This window comes from Trachypithecus francoisi, unplaced genomic scaffold (assembly GCF_009764315.1).
Source record: "Trachypithecus francoisi isolate TF-2019V2 unplaced genomic scaffold, Tfra_2.0 Lachesis_group8, whole genome shotgun sequence".
Lineage (NCBI taxonomy): Eukaryota > Metazoa > Chordata > Mammalia > Primates > Cercopithecidae > Trachypithecus > Trachypithecus francoisi.
In genome coordinates this window covers 43081508-43102307 of record NW_022681473.1, presented here as the reverse complement: position 1 = coordinate 43102307, position 20800 = coordinate 43081508, and the positions used below count along the sequence as shown (strand labels likewise).

At 37.0% G+C, this 20800-nt stretch overlaps 1 long non-coding RNA gene across 1 annotated transcript; it reads right to left on the bottom strand.

The window, feature by feature from the left end:
- Nucleotides 1-768: 768 nt before the first annotated feature.
- LOC117080832 lies at nt 769-19219 on the bottom strand. The gene is made up of 3 exons (XR_004435970.1): nt 19095-19219; nt 3950-4110; nt 769-837 (listed from the first exon to the last, which is right to left on the bottom strand). It is a non-coding gene; the product is annotated as an uncharacterized LOC117080832 (long non-coding RNA).
- Nucleotides 19220-20800: the final 1581 nt, after the last annotated feature.

Here is a 20800-nt window from a genome sequence, read left to right as displayed (position 1 = left end):
TCCGCCTCAAAAGAAAAAAAAAAAAAATTTCTCCCGTGTTTTCTTCTAGAAGTACTAGTTTTAGGTTGTACATTTAGGTTTATAATATATATTTTGCTAATTTTTGTGTATGATATGAAGCATAGAATTATGCATATGGGTATTCACATTTTTCATTACAATTTGTTGAAAACATTACTTTTTTCGATAGAATTATCTCTGTAACCTTACCAAAACCCAATTAATCATATATGTATAAATCTGTTTCTCAACTCCATTCTCTTCCCTTAATCCAAGTATCTTAATGTTAATATATTACCTTGATTACAGTAATTTTATGGTAAGTTTTAAAGTCTTGTAGTGTAAGTTCTTTAATTTTGTTCTTTTTAAAGGTTGTGCAATCTATTCTCTATTCTTTGCATTTCTATATGAATTATAGAATTAGCTTGTCAGTTTCTACAAAAGAATCCACTCTGATTTTGATTGGGATTACATTGGCTCTATAGTTCAATTAGAAGAAAATTAGCATTGCAATTTTATCAAGTCTTGCTATCCATGAACAATGTATACTATCCTTTTATTTAAGTAATTTAATTTCTCTCAGCAAATTTTTACAGTTTTCCACTTATAGATCAACCACATCTTTTGCTAGATTTATCCTAGGTATTTCATATTTGTGGTGCTATTGTAAATAACAGTATATAATTACAATTTTCCATTGTTCTTTACTAGTTTATAGACGTAGAAATATTTGTTACATAATAATCTTATGTTTTACAACATTGTTAAACTCACTGATTTGTTCTAGTAGCCTTTTTGTAGATTAAGTCACATTTTTTCTATGGATGGTCTTGTTATCTGCACATAAAGACAGTTTTACTTCTTGTCTTACCTGGACATGTGTTACTTCTTTTTTTTTTTTTTTTTTTTTTTTTTTTTTTTTTTGAGACAGAGTCTTGCTCTGACACCCAGGCTGGAGTGCGGTGGCCGGATCTCGGCTCACTACAAGCTCCGCCTCCCGGGTTTACACCATTCTCCTGCCTCAGCCTCCGGAGTGGCTGGGACTACAGGCGCCCACCACCACGCCCGGCTAGTTTTTTTGTATTTTTTAGTAGAGACGGGGTTTCACCGTGTTAACCAGGATGGTCTCGATCTCCTGACCTCGTGATCCGCCCGCCTTGGCCTCCCAAAGTGCTGGGATTACAGGCTTGAGCCACCGCGCCGGGCCACTTCTTTTTCTTAACTGACTGTGCCAACTAAAACCTTCAGTGTATGTTAAATAGAGCTATTGACAGCAGACTTCTTTCTCTCATTTTTGACTTAAACAAGTTGATTAACTGTCTCCTTACTTGCAATGTTTTCAATGAAAAATTTGCCAGCTTTCTCTTTTTCTTTATACAAACTGTTTATTTTTTCATTTGATTACCTAAAAATTATATCTCTGTTTTTAAAAAATATGATATAATTATGATGTTCCTTGCTTAGTTATCTTCATTTTTCTTATGCTTAGGGTTCACTGAGCTTCTTGGATTTATAACTTTATAACTTCTATCAAATTTGTAAAATTTTCTGCCACTGTGTCACACACACACATACACATGCACACACACACACACACACGCACATATAATTTTATGTTTAAGTTTTCCCATCCCTCTCTTCTTCTTCAGGGATTCTAACTAAAGGCATTGTTAGACTGCTTTAAGTTGTCCAACTGCTTATTGTTTCTCTGGTTATTTTTCTTTATTCTTGTTTCTCTGTACGTTTTATTTTGGGAAGTTTCCATTGTTAAGCCTTCATATTCAAAGGTTATATTTTTTCTGCAATGTCTAATCTGCCATTAATTCCATCTAGTATATTGTATCTACAACATTGTAATTTCTACTCCTGGAAGTTTGATTTGTTTCTTCAATGTATTTTTTATGTCTCTCTCTTTTTTTTTTTTTTTTTTTTTCTTTTTTGAGACAGAGTCTCACTCTGTTGCTCAGGCTGGAGTGCAGTGGCATGATCTCGGCTCACTGCAACCTCTGCCTCCTGGGTTCAAGCAATTCTCCTGTCTTAGCCTCCCCAGTAGATGCAACTACAGGTGCATGCCACCACGTCTGGCTAATCTTTGTATTTTCAGTAGAGATGGGATTTCACCATATGGGTCAGTCTGGTCTCAAACTTCTGACCTCAAATGATCCACCAGCCTCAGCCTCCCAAAGTGCTGTGATTACAGGCGTGAGCCACCATGCTCAGCCTATTTTATATGTCTCTACTTATATCATATTCAGTCTTTTTTCTAGCTTAAGAACATTTGGAATGCAGTTGTCTGTTTTAATTTCATTGTCTACAAATTGTATCATCTGTGTCATTTCCGGTTACCTTTCCACTGACATTTCTTCTTATTGTGAGCCATAATTTACTGATTCTTTGCACTTCTAGTAATTTTTTATTAGATGCAAGTCCTTGTGAGTTTTGCCTCTTTGGAACGCTGAATATTTTTTGTATTGCTAAAAATATTAACTCTTTTCTGCTATATGGTTACTTGGAAACAGTTTGATACTTCTGGGTTTTGCTTTTATGATTTGTTAGGAGAGGGCAGAGTAGCTTTTATTCCAGGTTTAAGTTTTTCTACTACTAAGGCAAGACCTTTTTAGTAGTCCAACTAATTTATTATGAATTGTCAGGTCTCTACTCTGATTGTTGAAAACAGGTTCTATTCCTGCCTTTTGTGAGAGCTGGTCATTGTTCTTTCTAATTTTTTCAGATAGTTCTTTCTCTGACCTTGGGTAGTTTTATGGTGCTGATCAGTACTTAACTAAATACTTGAAGAGGATCCTGTAGAGATCTCTGGCCTTATCCCTGTGTAGTTTTCTTCTCTCTGGCACTTTATCCTATTAACTCTCACCACCCTTGCTTCCACAGAATGCTGGCTCCATCTTTTTGGCTCACTGTGTATAATGGACTCTGCTTAAGTTCTCCACCCTTTAATATAAATTATATGCTATTAGAGGAATTAAGCAATGAAATTATAAGATTTCTCTCATTTTTTCTATATCTTATAAATTACTGTCCTTTGTTGCCTAATGTCCAATAATTTGAAAGCCATTTTTATACGTTTTGTCCGTTTTATAAATTGTTTTTGTTTGGAGATAATAGTTCCTGATAATCTGTCTTGACCAGAAATTTAAGTTTCACATTATTGATTATTGCTGTTTTAACTGCCCACCTTAACATAAAGGCTTTTGTTAAGAGGAAGAAGAGATGTGAATAGATCTAAGGAAGAGGAGAACCTTACAGAGGAAGTGAAAAAGGCAAAGACCTGGGCTAAGAATAAGCTTTTACATTTAAAGAATAGCAAGAGGACTGATATTGAAGAGGGCCAAACCAGAGTGAATGAGGGGAGAGAATGACGAGAGAGATTTTCATAGAGTTAAGAAGAAGGCAGGTGATATACAACTGTCTCAGAACTTAGAGTACTTTTATTCTTATTATTCCACATTATGGTTCTGATCAGGAGAGTGAACTGTTTGTATATACATTTTTAAAAGATGACCTTAAATTTTATTTGGAAAATTGACTTTGGGAAGAAATCATTGAAATAGAGAAGTTAATTCAGGAATTATAATAATCCAGAAGAAGGAAGATGGCAGATTAATGTGTTAACAGGTAGAAAGGGTGAGTAGTGGTCAAATTCACAACGTGATTTAAAGATAGAGATCACAAGAGTTTCCGTGAATTGGAAGTCAACCATGAGAAAAATAGATAAAGCAACTCCGGGGTTTGGGGCTGATGCTATGCTGTTTCGTTTGTTCAAATGCAGATTAGAAGAGAAGTCATTTTGAAAGCGAAATAAGGCAAGAGTTTAATTTTAGGCATGTTCAGTTTTAAATTACAATTACACATTGAAGTAGAAATTTAAGTAGCCACTTGGAAAGGCTAGTCTTCTACAAATTAATCTTATGTTGTAGCAGTGAAAACTCACCTCATCCAGCAAGTTGTTCATGACTTCTTCCTCTCTCTAGTATTTGCCATATCTCCTCAGAAGTTTTCACTGGGATTTAGTCTCCGGACGCAAGGCACACTAGAATTCTCCACCATACTCCTCTCTGCAATTCATTATGTAGTTCCCAGTTCTTTTATCCTCTAAGAAAAATTCCTCATATTAACTATTTTAAAAATAAGTTCTTTTAAGGGATTATATAGTCAGCACCATTATTTTTCAGATAATAAAATTACACAACCACTTCCACCAAAACCCTAAGTACTGAAATGAGGCTTTATGGTAAGAAGGAAAATTTGATTTCTTTATGGAAATCCTTAGAATCCCAGAAACAAAGAAGGAAACAAGCAGCGTCCGCTCAGTGTGATGTTCACAGTTTTCTTCATATTATTTGCCTCTTATTTCTTCATGACTTTGAAGTAAAACTTTATTTGACAAACTGAGTAATTCAAGTGTGGGGTTCTACGCTACCCTCTTTATATCACTGTACTAGATATTTTACAAGTTAAAAACAAAGAGCTTAATACTTAAGAAATATTAAAAAAAATTCTGGAAAACAATGAGAATGAAGAATTTGTTGCTGCCCAGTCCTAGTGAGAGACTTGAATATTAATCAAATATTAATAACAGCAATAATAATTATATTCCACATAGTGCTATTTTGTGTCTTTCTATCATATTCACACCAATGAGCACATTCTATCATTCTAAAACAAATGGTCTAATTTTTTGGATATTCTCATCTTATATTCTCCATTAAAATGCACTAAAATAATATTGCCTATCACTTGCTAGTCTTAAACTGAGAAAAAAGGAAATGTTTACCCCAAAGTAGTATAACTGTAAGAACCTGCAGCTGAATTCAGATTAAAAATCATAATTCCAGGCTAAGTCTAAATAAGTTGTTAAAGAGTTAAAATATACACGTCATAAGGTGAATTAGTTTGACATGATTTGGTAACATGATGTGGGCATCCAGATGGCTCATAAAAATGTTTCTTTATTTATGTGGCCAGTGTTACGCAGCAGAAAGTTAGTTTGCTATCTGAAGTGTCAGTTCCTGCAATTCAGGCAATATTTTCCCTGATTATATTTTGCCCAGTTCTGTACCCACTAACCTTCTCACTTTCATTCCCAGTCCCAATTCAATCCATGCTTCAGTAGAGAATGTGAGCAGCTTCAGTTCTTTTTTTGCTTCATTGTGTATTTGAAGTGGGTTGAGTTGGGAGACTAATTATTAAACTGCTCTGCCTGTTGGCATTAAAAGGAGCTTATGTTTGTATTGGTCTGATTAGAGACTTGTTTTCTTATTCTCAGGTGAACTAAGGATATTTATTTCCTCTAAGTGAGTGGTACTTAACACAAAAACACAGAGCTGATAAGAATTAAAGAAAAGAAACTTTTAACACTGTTTCTCATCCTCTATAAATCCAGTGGTTGGAAAGAGGTAGATTTTTCATCCAAAGTAAAGTAAAGGATTTTAGTTTCTCGTGCTCTAGAATATCAATATGGCCTTATATGCTGCTGCTAACAAAGGGGCATGCTTCAGGAAGCCCGTGCCCATGACGAGCTAGACTTCTAAGTTTCTTCCATATCTTTAGAAAACACCATAGCATCATTGTGGGTCTAACCATGACATTTAATGGCCATATGCTTCGATACTCTATTTAAACCTGCACTACCTTCAACTTGGCCAGCTCCTCTTTCAATCTGCTCATCTTGCTTTGAGTATAGAGCTGTGTTACTCTTATTCAAAGAAACACTCTAAAATATAGCATGTGATGAACATTGTGATTAGTTCCCAGCACCCATTTCACCCATGCCAATGACTCACCTATCCAGAAAAATGTTCATGTGACACAATTCTGATCATGGAGGAAAGTCACTTGGGTGGGGATTAGTCTGGTGAAAGTCTCCCCACTCCCAAGAAAGATGAAGAAAGACCACTCTACCCCTTGCTATGGACGTTGACCTCTCGGAATATAATTCTATAAGGGCTGTAGCCATCTTGCCACACAGGTTGAAGACGCGACCTCTCATGGTGACTAAAAATATAGAAACAATCGACGTCTTTAATGATCTTCCCTGTTGGGCCCCAGATTACACTGTTTTGGAGTTCAATATCTGTGGTATTCCGGTTATGTTAGATGAAACTTTTTTTTTTTTCTTATGATGGAGTCTCGCCCTGTCATCCAGGCTGGAGTGCAATGGCACGATCTCAGCTCACTGCAACCTCCATCTCCTAGATTCAAACAATTCTCCTGCCTCAGCCTCCAAAGTATCTGGGATTACAGGCACCTGCCACCATGCCCAGCTAATTTTTGTATTTTTAATAGAGGCAGGATTTCACCCTGTTGGCCAGGCTGGTTTCGAACTGCTGACCTTGTGATCTGCCTGCCTCGGCCTCCTAAAGTGCTGGGATTACAGGTGTGAGCCACTGTGCCCAGCCTAGATGATACTTTTAAAATTATTTTCTGTCATTTTAAAGTGAGATTTTAATGGATATGGACAAATTAATCCTGACATGATATGAAGGGTTTTAATTAATGCCACTGTCCATGACAAATCCTCTCATAATAAAGTCAAGAGTTTTTAATAGATGACTTAGTAGAAAACATCAGTATGAAGAAAAGCTGTTCTTCCTCATAATATACGAAGGGTTATCAATTTCTAAAATTAATTCTTTATTTGCCTGATCTCCATGTAGCTTTTCCCCGTAATGCCAATAGCTATATTCTTCTGAAAGTGAGAGTCTGTATCTTTAGATTGGAATGAATGAAGAGTTATCAAACTGAATATTCATCATGCACTCTAAAGAATTATACCTAATCTCACCTTTTTTTCTGATTTTGAAAGTAACAGTCAGAATAAATAAAATGATATCATGACATTTTATTAACGGATTTGGTCTCCAAAAGTTGTTGAATAAACTGAAGAAATGGCTGTAAAAAAGGAATTTAGATCAATTCCTTGGTGTCTAACACTTTTCTGAGTGCAGCTGCTCTTGTATCTGCCTGAGCTTGCTGGGGCTCTGGGGAACCCTGCTGAAAACCTACTTACCAAAATAGAAATTAGGGCATTGTAATCATCCTCAGGATCAAAATGCGGAAAAGGAAATAGTTGGAAATGGGAAGTTTTTAAGCCTTTCTTATTTTACTTTCTAACAGATAATTTTGGCATTTTTGTTTTAATGGATATAGTTATTAATAGAAATATAAGTATGCCTTCTTATGAAATAGTGCATTACATTTCTTAACAAAGATATAATATCCTATGTAAAACATTTGCTATATTCCCTGTCTATTAATCTGAGACATTATATCATACACTATGAAATTTATATCTTGAGATGGCATATGTTATATCACATGATGTTATATGGTATATCATTTATGGCACCTCATTAGGGTGAGAAAACTGAGTTCACATTATTTTTCTCTGTTATATGAGGAAAGCCCTCTTGTGAATCTCATTTCTCTATCTCTAAAGGAAGGGTAATATTTGACTTACCTTATAGAGCTGTTGAAAGAATCACATAAGGTACTATAAGAATAAAACCACTTGGTAAGTTTTAAAAATAAAATGCAGTTATGCTTCTAGCACAATGCCAAGTTTGACTGAAACATAAACATTCTATTTAATGCATAAAATAAATATGATATCTATTTTATAAATGGAGCATTGCATGTGAAATAAACATCATATAGTAACCAGAAGTGATACAGAAGAGTGACTAGCTACAGTGGCCAAGGGAGCACTTATGTCACCCATCCCCCAGCCCCAGGTAGTGCAGCTCAAAGCTCTGGGAGAGACTTCTTCCTTGGGCTTGAAAAGAGGAGAGGGGAGAGTAAAGAAAACTCTTGCAACTCTGAGACCAGGTTAGACACAGTAGGATAGGACAACAGGCAGAGTACCGAGCCTCCCATTCTAGGCCCTAGTTCCCAGATGGATGACATTTCCAGACACACCCTGGGCCAGAAGGGAACCCACTTCCTTGAAGGGAAGGATACAGTTTTGGCAGGATGCATCATTTGCTGATTAAAGAACCCTTAGGTCTTGAACAAACATCAACAGTAGCCAGGCAGTGCTTGCCACAGGGCTTGGGTAAGACTGAGTGCCATGTTCATTTCATGTCTGACCAAGCACAGTTCCAGTGATTGTGGCACAGGAGTGCTTGTGTTACTCTTTACTCCAGTTCAAGGCAGCTCAGCATGGAGAGAAACACTCCACTTGTCTGGGGGAAATTAAGAGAAGAGAACAAGAGTCTCTTCTTGGTAATCCAAATAATTCTCTCAGATCTTACCCAAGATCACCAAGGCAGAATACTGCAAGTGTCACAGCATTATTGGTCTTGGGATACCCCTGATGCAGATATGACTTACCCAGATGCAGATATGAGTTATGCAGATAACAATACCCAGGTAACTTCAAATACCTGGAAAGCCATCTCAAGAAGGAAGGGTAAAAATAAGCCTAGACCGTGAAGACTACAATAAATACCTGACGTTTTGGTGCCCAGACATCAACAAACATCCACAAACGTAAAGACCATCCAGGAAAACAGGACCTCATCAAACAAACTATACAAGGTGCCAGTGACCAATCACAAAGGTACAGAGATATGTGACTTTTCAGACAGAGAATTCAAAATATCTATGTTGAGGAAGCTCAACAAAATTCAAGATAATGCAAAAAAGGAATTCAGAATCCTATCAGAGAAATTTACCAAAGACATAGAAATAATTATTTTTAAATCAAGCAGAAATTCTGGAATTGAACAACTAAATTGACATACTGAATGTACCAGGGTCTTTCAATAACAGAATTGATAAGGGAGAAGAAAGAATTAGTGAGCTTGAAAATAGGCTAACTGAAAATATACAGCCAGAGGAAACAAAAAAAATTAAGCAGGCTTATAAGATCTAGAAAATAGCTTCAAAAGGCAAATCTAAAGAGTCTTGAAGAGGAGATATCTGTATCTCTCTCTATATATATATATACACACACACATACATACACATATATACATTTATATATATCATTATATATATATATCACATTTATAAAGCTACAAAGAAAATACCTAGGCATTGCTATTTATATATGTAAAAGAAAGGAACTCAGTATATTGAAGAGATATCCTCACTCCCATGTGTATTGTAGCACTATTCACAGTAGCCAAGATTCGGAAGCAATCTAAGTGTCTACCAACAAATGAATGGATGAAGAAAATATGGTACTTACACACAATGAAATGCTCTTCAGCTATAAAAAAAAAAAAAAAAAGAGTCTGTCATTTCCAGTAACATGGATGGAACTGTAGGACATTATGTTAAGTAAAATAAGCCAGGCACAGAAAGGCTAATTTTATATATTTTCACTAATTTGTGGTAGCTAAATTTAAAACAATTGAACTCATATAGACAGAATGATGGTTGCCATAGGCTGGGAAGAGTGGTTGCAGGGGGAAGTAGGGTCGGTTAATGGGTACAAAAACAGTTAGAATGAATAACACCTAAGTTTTGATAGCACAACAGAATGATTACAGTCAACAGTAATTTATTGCACATTTAAAAATAACTAAAAGAGTATAATTAGATTATTTGTAACACAAAAAATTATAAATATTTGAAGTGATGAATACTTATTCTGATGTGATTATTATGCACTGTATACCTGTCTCACAATATCTCTACGTACTCCATAAATATATGCACCTACTATGTATGCATGAAATAGGAAAAAAAAGAAATGATGCAAAGGAGAGAGTAATTTACTCAGTCTATGAATATAGTAGAGAAGTCATCAAGGACTGAACTGCCTGAGCTGAATTTAGAAGGCAACTGAAAAAAAAAAAAAACAAAACACAGTTAACCTTTTCTTCTTTGAGAGCACAGAATGCTAGGTAAAAAAAAAAAAAAAAAAAAAAAAACAACAACAAAAAAAACATGCAGGTAGCAAAGAAAATTCAATGTGCAGAAAACCATGATTAAGTTGGAGTGACCAAAATCCAGCAGTGTTAGGGGTTGGTTGGTGCAGTGGGGATGGGGGTCAAGTTTAATGTAAATTGCGATGAAACATAAATCTAGATGGGACCAAACCAGAAGGTCTATATGTGTGCTGATAAAGGATTGAGCCTCTCCTGTAGGCCTGGTTGTTCATTGGAATGACCCATGGGACATTGGACATTATTATTTACCTCACCTCAGGCCTTTTGAATAAAAATCTTGGCTCTGGTATGGACTGAACGGTGACACTTGGAACTACAACTGTACAAGTAACGTATCAGTCAGGCGTCAGAACCACTTATCTGGATGAGAGAAAGCCACTGAGGATTTTGAACAGGAAAATAACAGGGTCAGATTTACATTTTAAAAAATCACACAAGCAGCTGTGTGGACATCAAGGGAAGGGAAATGTAACCTAAGGAATATAATTTAAGGCATGGCAAAAACCCAGGAGCCAGACAAAAAGAAGAAGCAGGCAGGCAGAGTCAAGGAGCCCAAGGTGGTAAGGGAGGGAGCCAAAGGAGAGAGGAAGGAATAAGGTTAGTGGTGTGACAGCATTCAAGACAAGGAGGACTCTGTGGTCAATAAAAAGAAGGTGGCTTTTCCCTAGAAAAACATGGGAAGTGGTTGAAAATCTTAAGCAGGACAGTAAGGTGATCCATAGCTGGGAAATCATATTTGCCCTAATTGCAGGAAGTTTTATTAACAAGTGGCACTTTAGGAAAAAAAATTTTGGCTTAGGGGGAATGTTTCCTTAGCATGGGTACCACTAGGTGAGAGCTAGAGTAACTGGTCTGTGACATCTTGATCAGAACCACAGTTTGTAAAGCATGTTAATTCAGATGACAGGGACAGAGGAGGCAGGAAGGTCTGATTTATAGGAATAAATAAATATATTGTTCCTCTAAATACAGGAATATTATAGGCATAAATTATAATAAATTATAAATTCCTATTATAGGAATATAATTATATATATAATCCTATAATAAATAAATATATATATACACACACACACATATATATATATATATTTTAAAGGCCAAGGCCCTGGTGTAGAGAAAAGAGGGGGACATCTCAAAACCAAAAAAATCAGCCAGTTTTTCACTTAGGGAAAATAAATAATGTCCTATGATCACTGAGTTCAGTCAAACAAATACAAAAACCTATGCTCTGTGAAGCAGTGCATTTTAGTTGCAACAACTATGTACCTTGGATTTCTTATAAAAGTTCCAGTTTAAGTATTCAGCAATGTGGCCATGTGTCCACCTATGTGTCCTGTGTTTTTTGGGGAAGGGTAGTTACTAATACCAGTTCTGTTTCTGGTTTCATGTGGCCTGTGTATGTAATTTAATCTCCTAGTTTATTATACTGGACAGAAATGGATTTGCAATTAGGTAAGTCTGTATCTTTATCTCACAGTTTTCCACTGGACACTTGAACATGTTCCTTAAACTCTTAGAAACCTAGTCTCTACTTCTGACATCTGTTTATAAGCTCATTATGAGAATCAAAGGAGTTAAACGGTTATATACGAAAACAGTGCCAGATACATAGTAGAACTTTTGTAAAAGCCAGCTTCCTTTTTCTAACTGTCTTTCTTCATTTTCAAAATGAGAGACATAGGTAAGAAGGGTAAAACTGTCCAGCATGTGGTCCCCGAGCTGCTATCCTCTGTTTATGCCTTCATGGCAAACATTGTAATTGATCACCGCCCTCTTTGTTTTGAAACCAGAAGGAGCTTCAAAATTCTTTCCAATACACAACCTTGAACTGCTTCTACCAGGTGCATGGACGTGACATTTGAGATGAAACTCATTTGTCATCCCTGGAGTGGATACTCTCTAAGGTTTCAGCTGTAACAATCCAAGCCCATAACAAATGGAGCCTAATTTCCAAAGGTACAAAATGAATGGAAGGTATATTTTTAAAAACTAAGAAGATGTAAGGAACAACATATAGGATATATCTTGTATAGGATATATCAAGATATAGGATATAGGATAAAATAGCCTGGCAATTGAGCCTTTTGGGAAGTCCTGAGAGGGGAGATGACATTGGAAGTGGTCTTTGTGATGAGAATAATTATGCCCCCCACAAAGATGTCCATATTTTAATTCCTGGAACATGTGAACATACTACTTTACATGGAAAACTAATTTTTCAGTTGTTATTAAGGCTTTTAAGATGGGAAGATTAGCCTCAATTATCCAGGTTGGCTCAATACATTAACAAAGATCCTTCTAAAGAGAGAGAGGGGCAGGAGAGTGAGAGTCAGTGGAGATGGGAGCATGGAAGCCAAGGTCAGAGGCCCCACAGCAAGGAATGCAGGAAACCAGTTGCTGAGAAAGGTGAGGAGCTGACTCTCCCCTAGAGCCCCCAGAAGAAATGCAGCCCTGAGGATACCTTGGTTTTATCCTCATAAAACACATTTTGGGACTTCTGACTTTCAGAACTATAAACTAAAACATTTATGTTGTTTTAAGCCACTAAGTTTGTGGTATTTTGCTACAGCAACAATGGGGAACTAATATAGGCCTTGAAAGAAGGATTTGGAGTGATAATAAAGAGGGACAATTTGGGTGAGTGGTAAATGATGAGCAGAGGCCTAAATGTGAAAAGAAGCCAAGTATGTGGTGGGGAGGTCCCACCCATTGGCCACATGGAAGAGGTGAGATAGGCTGAAGACAAGAAGGACCATAGCTGAGGAGTTAGACTAGTCTGATAAGCCTGCTGAATAACCTTGGGCCAGTTATTTAACTTCTCTAGCACTACAGTGTTTCGTATCTATAAAAATAAGTATAACAATACTGCCTGTTTCACAAGTTTAAATGATATAATAGATACACAGTTTCTGTTACTGAATAAGTGCTCCATAATGGAAGCTGCTATTTTCATGAATAAAAAATAAAGTTGAATTGCCAGCTTACTAGATAGTAGGAAACTCTGAAGAACCTCTGAGGAATAGGATAAAATTAATAAAGTTTTTTCTCTAGCTATTGAGTGGCCACTGGAAGATCTTGACCAAGAAAGTGTTAATAACTTACAAACAAAAACATGCTCTTGTGGTAAATTAATATGGCAAAGTAAAAAGAAAAAAACATTTACCTAAGGGAAAGGTTGAGGGAAGGAGGTTGATCTTCACATTGACACAAGAAAAGCTGGGCTTTTATTGCTCAAGCATGCCAGCTGACTCTAATGGCTTACTAAAGGGGAAGAATGTGATAATGAACACATCACTAGCCTGGGAGTTGGGAATAAAAGTTCTTACTCTGGATGGGTTAGCCACTCATTGCAACATTGAGCAAACCCCTTGCGGTGTATGATCTTGAGTCCCCGAGTGGTGAACTCAAATAGTCCTCGTGACTCATCGTTTGCTGAGGCTGTGCTATTTCAGAATCATACTTTTCTTGGACTAATCTTTGTGTGCCTGAGGTCAGACGAGTTTTCTTGAGAAGACTGCAAGGATGCAAGAACCCTCCTGAAAAGAAAATTAGTTCTAATTGCTATGAATTTCAGTGACTATTTAAGCCTGACACTAACCAAATAATTAGATCTTTTATGAGGATGTGAAGACTACCTTCTGGACATTAAAAAGGTATAAATCAACATGTAAATATTGTGTTTTGTATGCAATTAGGTATTTGCTCTCTATGCTAAGCATCTCCTGTGTGGCATCTATTGGTCAGGGCATTTTGCTTAAATCAAGCCAGGAAAAAAGAATATTTTTTCCCCATGCTTTGATGTTCAAACAGGATTTTACAGAAATATATCCAAATTATAAATATGTCTCCTACTCATGAAACTGGCACACTTGTTAAAAATATGGAATTATTCTCATCAGGGAGAAAAGCTCCAATAAAAATTGTCCAAATACTATGTGAAAATCAACAAAAGATAAAAGACATTAAATAGTTTTTGGCCAGAAAAATTTCCAATACTAAGTGGAAACAGGATGCCTTCTGCCTTCACCATTGACCCTGGGGGCTAACCTACCCTTTGGAACAGAGGGAAATGCTGATGATAATATGAAGGAGAGAAGTGTTTTCATCAATAATCAAGAGTCAATAGTTAGGACACCCTTGATGCTAAAGAAAAGCTATCAAAAAATTGTTTTTTGAAACAGACTCTTGCTCTGTTCCCCAGGCTGGAATGCAGTGGCGTGAGTACAGCTTGACCCCCTGGGCCCAAGTGCTCCTACCAATTCAGGCTTTCAAGTAGCTGAAACTACAGGCACACAACACCAGGCCCAGGTACTTTTTAGAACATTTTTTGTAGAGATGGAGTCTCGCTATGTTGCCCAGTTTGGTCTCAAACTCCTGAGCTCAAGCGATGCTCCTGCCTTGGCTTCCCAAAGTTCTGGGATTACAAGCATGAGCCACTGCACCTGGCCAGAAAGCTATTTAAATTCCTGTTTACAGAAAAGTACATGAATAAAAATACAAAAGGAACAGGGAACACTCGTAAGTGTTATTTACATTGCCCAAATGTCACTGAATCCTCTAACATCCTGAGACCCCCTTGATTTGGTATCTAAATAAAAGAACTCCAGACTCCCACTGCACAAAATGTACGAAGTCCAGTGCCTTGTCAGGTTTTTGATAACTCCTGGGGTAGGGGAGAGGGTAGCTTGTTTACTGCCCCAAGTATTATTTTAGCTTCTAGCTCAGTTCTTGATTTCTCTCAGACTGACCCTGCCACCCTGCCATGATTGAGAGCCACTCCAACTCTCTGGTCTGCTTTGCTCCAAAACTTGAGTACATTGTCCCTCTTCCACACTATATTTTCTCATTGTTAGTCACCTGAGTTGTCAAAGCAGAGTTTAATTGACGATCAAGGAAAACAAAGTAGAATTACAGAATTAATCAGAAAACACCTGAACATTGAACATAACATCTGCATGAAATTAGTTTGCCAATTATCACTCTCTGTAGACTAGAGCTTCTCACTGCATGGCCTTTACCTTCTCTCAGGAAGCACTCCTCCAGAACTTCTCTTTTCTGAATATGCAGAAACATCGTTTCCATTATGCATCCCTCTGAACATAAAAGATAAACTTAAAGTTCCTAACACTTCATTATGTGCAGTCATTTAAGTCCTCTAGCCAAGATTTCAGGAAATGCTTTTATCCAATAAACATGCCCAAGTAATGGTTTCAGAAACCAAAGTGCCACCTAATCTGAGGCTCCATCCTTAGTGCAAAACAACCAGCAGCTTGGAGTTAGGTATTTCAGCATGAGTTCACCTGCATCTGTGTGTGTGAGTGTTGGGGGGCTGCAGGAAGGGGCTAGGATTGGGGAGGTATAGAATCTCTTTTCTGTACCAGAACAAAACCCACGTGTGCCAGGTTTTGTTTTTGTTGCTGTTGTCCTTGTTGTTGTTGCTCTCATCATCCTCCTTCATCTTTCTCTTCCCCTTCCTTTTCTTCCTCCTTCCTCTACTCTTTCTTTTCTTCTTCCTTATGCTTGCTCTTCTTTTCCCTTTCTTATAACCTTTTTCCACCTCCTGTTCTTCTTACATAATTTTTTTGAAATATTAACTCTAAAATGGATTCATAATTTATTCCACCAGAGAAAATCCAGAATCTCTAGTTTGTCTTTCAAATCTCTCTATTAATGAGCCCAGCCTACCTGATTTCCCATTTGACTCCTTTGAATAGCCTTCGTTTCAGCAAACTTGAGTCATCTACAGATCCCTGACTGCTCTCCCCAGCTGAGGTGCTGCTCCTTGCATTTGTTTGTTCGTTTGTTTTTTTGAGACGGAGTCTGGCTCTTGTCACCCAGGCTGGAGTGTAGTGGCGCAACATTGGCTAGCTCCAACCTTCGTCTCCCGGGTTCAAGAGATTCTCCTGCCTCAGCCTCCCAAGTAACTGGGTTTACAGGTGTCTGCTACCATGCCCAGCTAATTTTTGTATTTTTAGTAGAGACAGGGTTTCACCATGTTGGTCAGGCTGGTCTTGAACTCCTGACCTCTGGTGATCCGCCCGCCTCGGCCTCCCAAAGTGCTGGGATTACAGGCGTGAGTCACCATTTTTATCAATCCTATATTTCCGAGCCCAGCCCACACTCAAAGATTCATTTCAGCATCACATTTCTCATTACTCAAGTGTAGATAATTTTCTTACCTTGACTGCCTTTCAGGGCTACCAAGAGGATCCACCTCATAGATAATAGACAACACATACCTTCAATCCGCTTTCCAATTCGACTACTATGAGTCAGATTACAGAGTCAGAAAGACCTGTAATTCAGTTCCAGCCCTGCTACTTCCTAGTGTGTGCTTGTTTGTTTGTTTGCTTTTACCTTGGAAAGATTAGTTTGCCTCTGTGTGCCTATTTTTGTCATCTGTTAATGGGGATTAAAATAGTACCTACCTCAAGGGTTACCAGGAGAATAAAATGAAGGAATGTGAACACATTGTTTGGCACAGTGTCTGGCACATAGCAACAGCTCCATAAACATTAACTATGTGGTATTATTTTCTAACATTGAATGAGATTCCATGATTTCAAAACACACTTCCAGGTTATTAAATAAAAACATCTAATCTGCCCTGTGAAATGGCTAGAATAAATTTCTAATGCCTATTTTATGGATGGGGAAACAGTCTTAGAGACAAAGATCAACTTTGCTGGACTTTAGCAACAAATAAAACTTAAGATAACTGCCACCATTGTTTTGGCTTTTACCCTGAATTTAGTTACAGATAAATTACATTCACCTGGGCAGGATCTTCAGTCTTTAAGGAGTTTATAGGAGTGTCCTAGAAATAGAAAATAGTATGATCTGCCTGGGCTCTATCGCCACTGTTCAGGAGACTGAAATAGGAGTGGAAGGAAGAAAGAATGGTTTTATCTCTGGTTGTAAATTCCCCAGGGGGAAAAATAATTGAAGAACTGTTTATGATAGAAAACTATAATGAGGAATAATGGAATGAAATTAAGGAAAGAGAAATAACAAGTTTATAATAAGGTTCCAGTATGAGGTATTCAAATTTAATTGTGTTTTTTAAGTAATGTCAGACTCACAGATGCTGTAGCGATGAAGACTGTATACAAATGGGTGCATAAATAAATGACTTTATAATCTACAGAATCACAGTGGTGTGCCTTATAAGCCAAGATGCCGTTTTGCAACTGCACATTTAGAATTGGCATTGCAAATGCAAGAAAAAAAAAAAAGCAAAACCTCCTATTGAGCAGAGAATGTGATTGTTTCCTATTTCTCATAACTTACTAAGAGGAATAAAAATATCCTCTCCTCCACACACACACACAACGGAAAATTACCCAGCCTTTTCAAATTATTAGGTTTGCATACGTTGTGATCCATTTTTGAGTTGAAGCATTACACAATAGGAGGTTAATTTATCCAACAGAATGTTATAATCAAGCATTTCAAATGCATTGCTCAGATCCCCAGAGACCTTAGGGGTGAAAGGAAAAAAAAGATATTCAAATTAATTTTTATGTCTCCCACACTGCTACAGAGACACAGCTAAAACTGTCATTCAGAACTAGTGCTGCAGGAAAAGTGGGAACTTGAAGAAGATCCCTGCTTTTCTGCTGTTGGCTTCTCTGTGGAATCAAATTATTTGGAGTTCTTTGTTTTAAAGTCATTATTTTTCATTAGACGAGCCGCTGCTTTTATTCAAAAGTTAATAGCAAGAATATGTCTGGCTGACACAACAAATACAGCCATAGTTCTACAGTTATTAATGCCAGTAACAATTTGAGATACAATAAATGACTATGCACTGTGGCATTTACCACTCACACAATAGCAGGGAACTGTGCTGACAGTCCATCTTCTGAAAAGAGAACATAAACACACACACAGACACACACACATCCATGTGTGTGTACACACACTGAACCCTTAATACTCTTGTGATGATGGCTACCAGATACATCACGGCAACTAAATGAAGTTTTATAAGTGTAGGATTTCAAAGTATGATTTATGATGCAAGGGAATAAATTGTGACACAAAGCATTTGTCTGGGACTTTGGAGGGCATAAGGAAGAATTGGTAGTCATATTGTACTTCTCCAGATTGTAAGGACATATACAAATAACTCACTAAAATGCTTGCATGATTCTTTCAGCCCTTTTATTTTCAGCGGTAATTGTGTTACCAGTCACTGGTTCCAGGGCTTAAGTGATTTGATTCAAGGCTAGCCTTGGTCTCAGGCATCATAATCGGATTTTCCTTTTTCTTAGAGATTTACAAGGTGCATGGGCGTATTAAAGTCTTTATGTAGTTCTGCAGTGCATGGATATAACATATTTTCAACTTTTAACCTTTTCTTTTTGACTTCCTAATTAACATTGTATGTAACAGCATTTCATGAGTACTAGTTTGGAAACATGGTCTTAATTCCCCTCCTCCCTCATATATACAATCATACATGGAGAATTTTTATGATTTAATAGAAATTAGGTTGCTCCCCATATCCTTCCAATTGATGAGATTCAGATGCTTAAATTATTGGAGAACTGTGACCACTGAAGAACACTTCTGCTATGCGTTCCTCCGCTGAATGATCAGCCTGGAGAGGACTAAAGGTTGCAAGATTCTCATGGGTCTTCTGGATTTCAGTTCTTGTTCTGACTCAGTAATCTTCTATTGTCCAATTAATTTGCAAACTCCATCACTGTTGGGGCTATTTTTCTCCTCCACATAAGAGCCCTCCTATATCATAACAGGGACAACTAATATCCAAAATACAAAGCTTTTTGAGAACAGCAGTCATTCCTCTATCACCAGCACCTACCCCATGCTAGCCACAAAGTCAAGGCTTACTAATGATCGTGGCTAAATTAAATGAAACCACCAGAGCTTTTCACAAATCCATTAAGTCTGCTAGAATTTTGGCCAATGATTTTCAACGTTTGGAAGGCTTATGACTATACTTCTAACTCCTAATTGCTTCATGCCTATCATCAATAAGCATTTATTCAGCAACCATATGAACAGATGAGTGCTTCGCAGGGCAAGTTTAATTGACTTATTCTCTGCCCTTTCAGAGCAGACAGTTCTTAATTTCTTTTTCTGATAAGTACATATCTTCATTCAGTTAACAGAATGTGACAAATTGCTATTATAACTCTTACATACCTTTCATATTTAGCAGTTTGTCTCTTCTCCTATTGCATCAGGTTCCTAGGTAGATCAGTACATATTCAATGCAGACTAAAAACATTCGTAAGCTTGATTGTTCAAGGGATGGCCTAGCTGCTGTCATTTTCTGGTTAACTAAAGATCACTCTCCAGTCTGTTGTTCTGCCTTGTTTGACATTGAATGGTTCCCCAATTCATCATCCAGTGCATCAGTTCTGTGCTGTGTTACAGAGAGAGAATCATAGGCCCAGGATGTTAGGCCTGAAAAGATGTTAGATGTTGTTTAGTAGTGGTTGTGGTATCAATGGTAACACTTTCACTACCTTACCTTTGTATGCATTTTTAAATGTAGGAAATATTTTCTCATATCATTTGATCCTTAGCATCACCTAGAAGGTGAAAGACAAATAAATGCAAGGAGATGCTGAACTTCTCAATGTCACAAAACACCAGAACTTCTGCAGTCTTTGGACTGAGTCTTCCATTCTTTCTCTATTGTCTGAAGAAGGAGGTTGAAGAAGAAGAGAATAATAAGAAAAAAGAAAGGGGAAAGAAAAGAGAGGAGAAAGATGAGGGGAAAAAGCAATGAGGAGAGAGAGGAGGGAGAGAAGAGAGGAGGAGTTAAAACAGAAAAAATGAAGGAAGATGAGTACTTGACTCGAAGTATGTGTTTAGCAAATATTTTTGAATGAATAATAGTAATTCTTGTATGCATATAAAAATCCTTTGTGTTTAAGTGTCCTCATATTTTTCTCTACCTCTAGTTGTTGTGAAGATTAAATAAATATATATTCAAAATACTGTGTGTATGTGTGTGTGTGTTTGTATATAATGTTTACAATAGCTCAATACATAGTAAATACTCAAATAATGTTAACCATTATTAAATTGATAGTATTTTACAGGTTAAAAAAATTTGAAAATAACATAATAATTAACCTTCAAGGTAACCCTTTGAGATCAGTGATTATATCTTCATTTTATAGGTGAGTAAACTGAAACACTAAATTTGAGTGACAATACCCAGCAGAAATACCTAGCTATTTACCCACCCCACAGCTGCCTCCTTCAACTAACCCACAAATGGAAGTGGAGACTTCACAGTATAAACGGATATGTCTGTGATATCAAGGTTAATTTAGATGCAGGATATTAGGCTACATGCACCCCAACCTTAGGACACCGCCTGGATCCTGAGAAAATCTTATTTTATCTTTAATTGTCCTAATTGTTAGCTTGTTACTTGAGAACTGCCTCTTTCTCTTGATAAGAACGATTCAAAAAGAAAAAAAAAAAAGAGCTAGACAACAGGTATCGTTAATTGAGCTCTAGTTAACCAAGATTTTACTTTCCAATTATATCTTCATACTAGAACATTTATGAACACTCACTGTAAGACAGAGATAAATTGGGAAGGAGCAGGTAAACCAACCTGAGTTTTCACTGCATATGTAAGTCAAGTACTGGCTATAAAACACTGAATTCTAGAGCTCTGCCTTTTTCCTTTTCTATTTTGTTACTTACGAAGGATACAAATACATTTTCCCAAGTCACTTGGATTCTAACCCAAACTAATCCTCACCAAGAAGGAAGAAAACGAGATACAGCTCCCAGTGTCCATTTCAAGTGCAAGCTTAAATTATGCCACAGCAAATGACACATATTTTGCATTCTATCTTTGATGGATTGGTTACATGTATCAT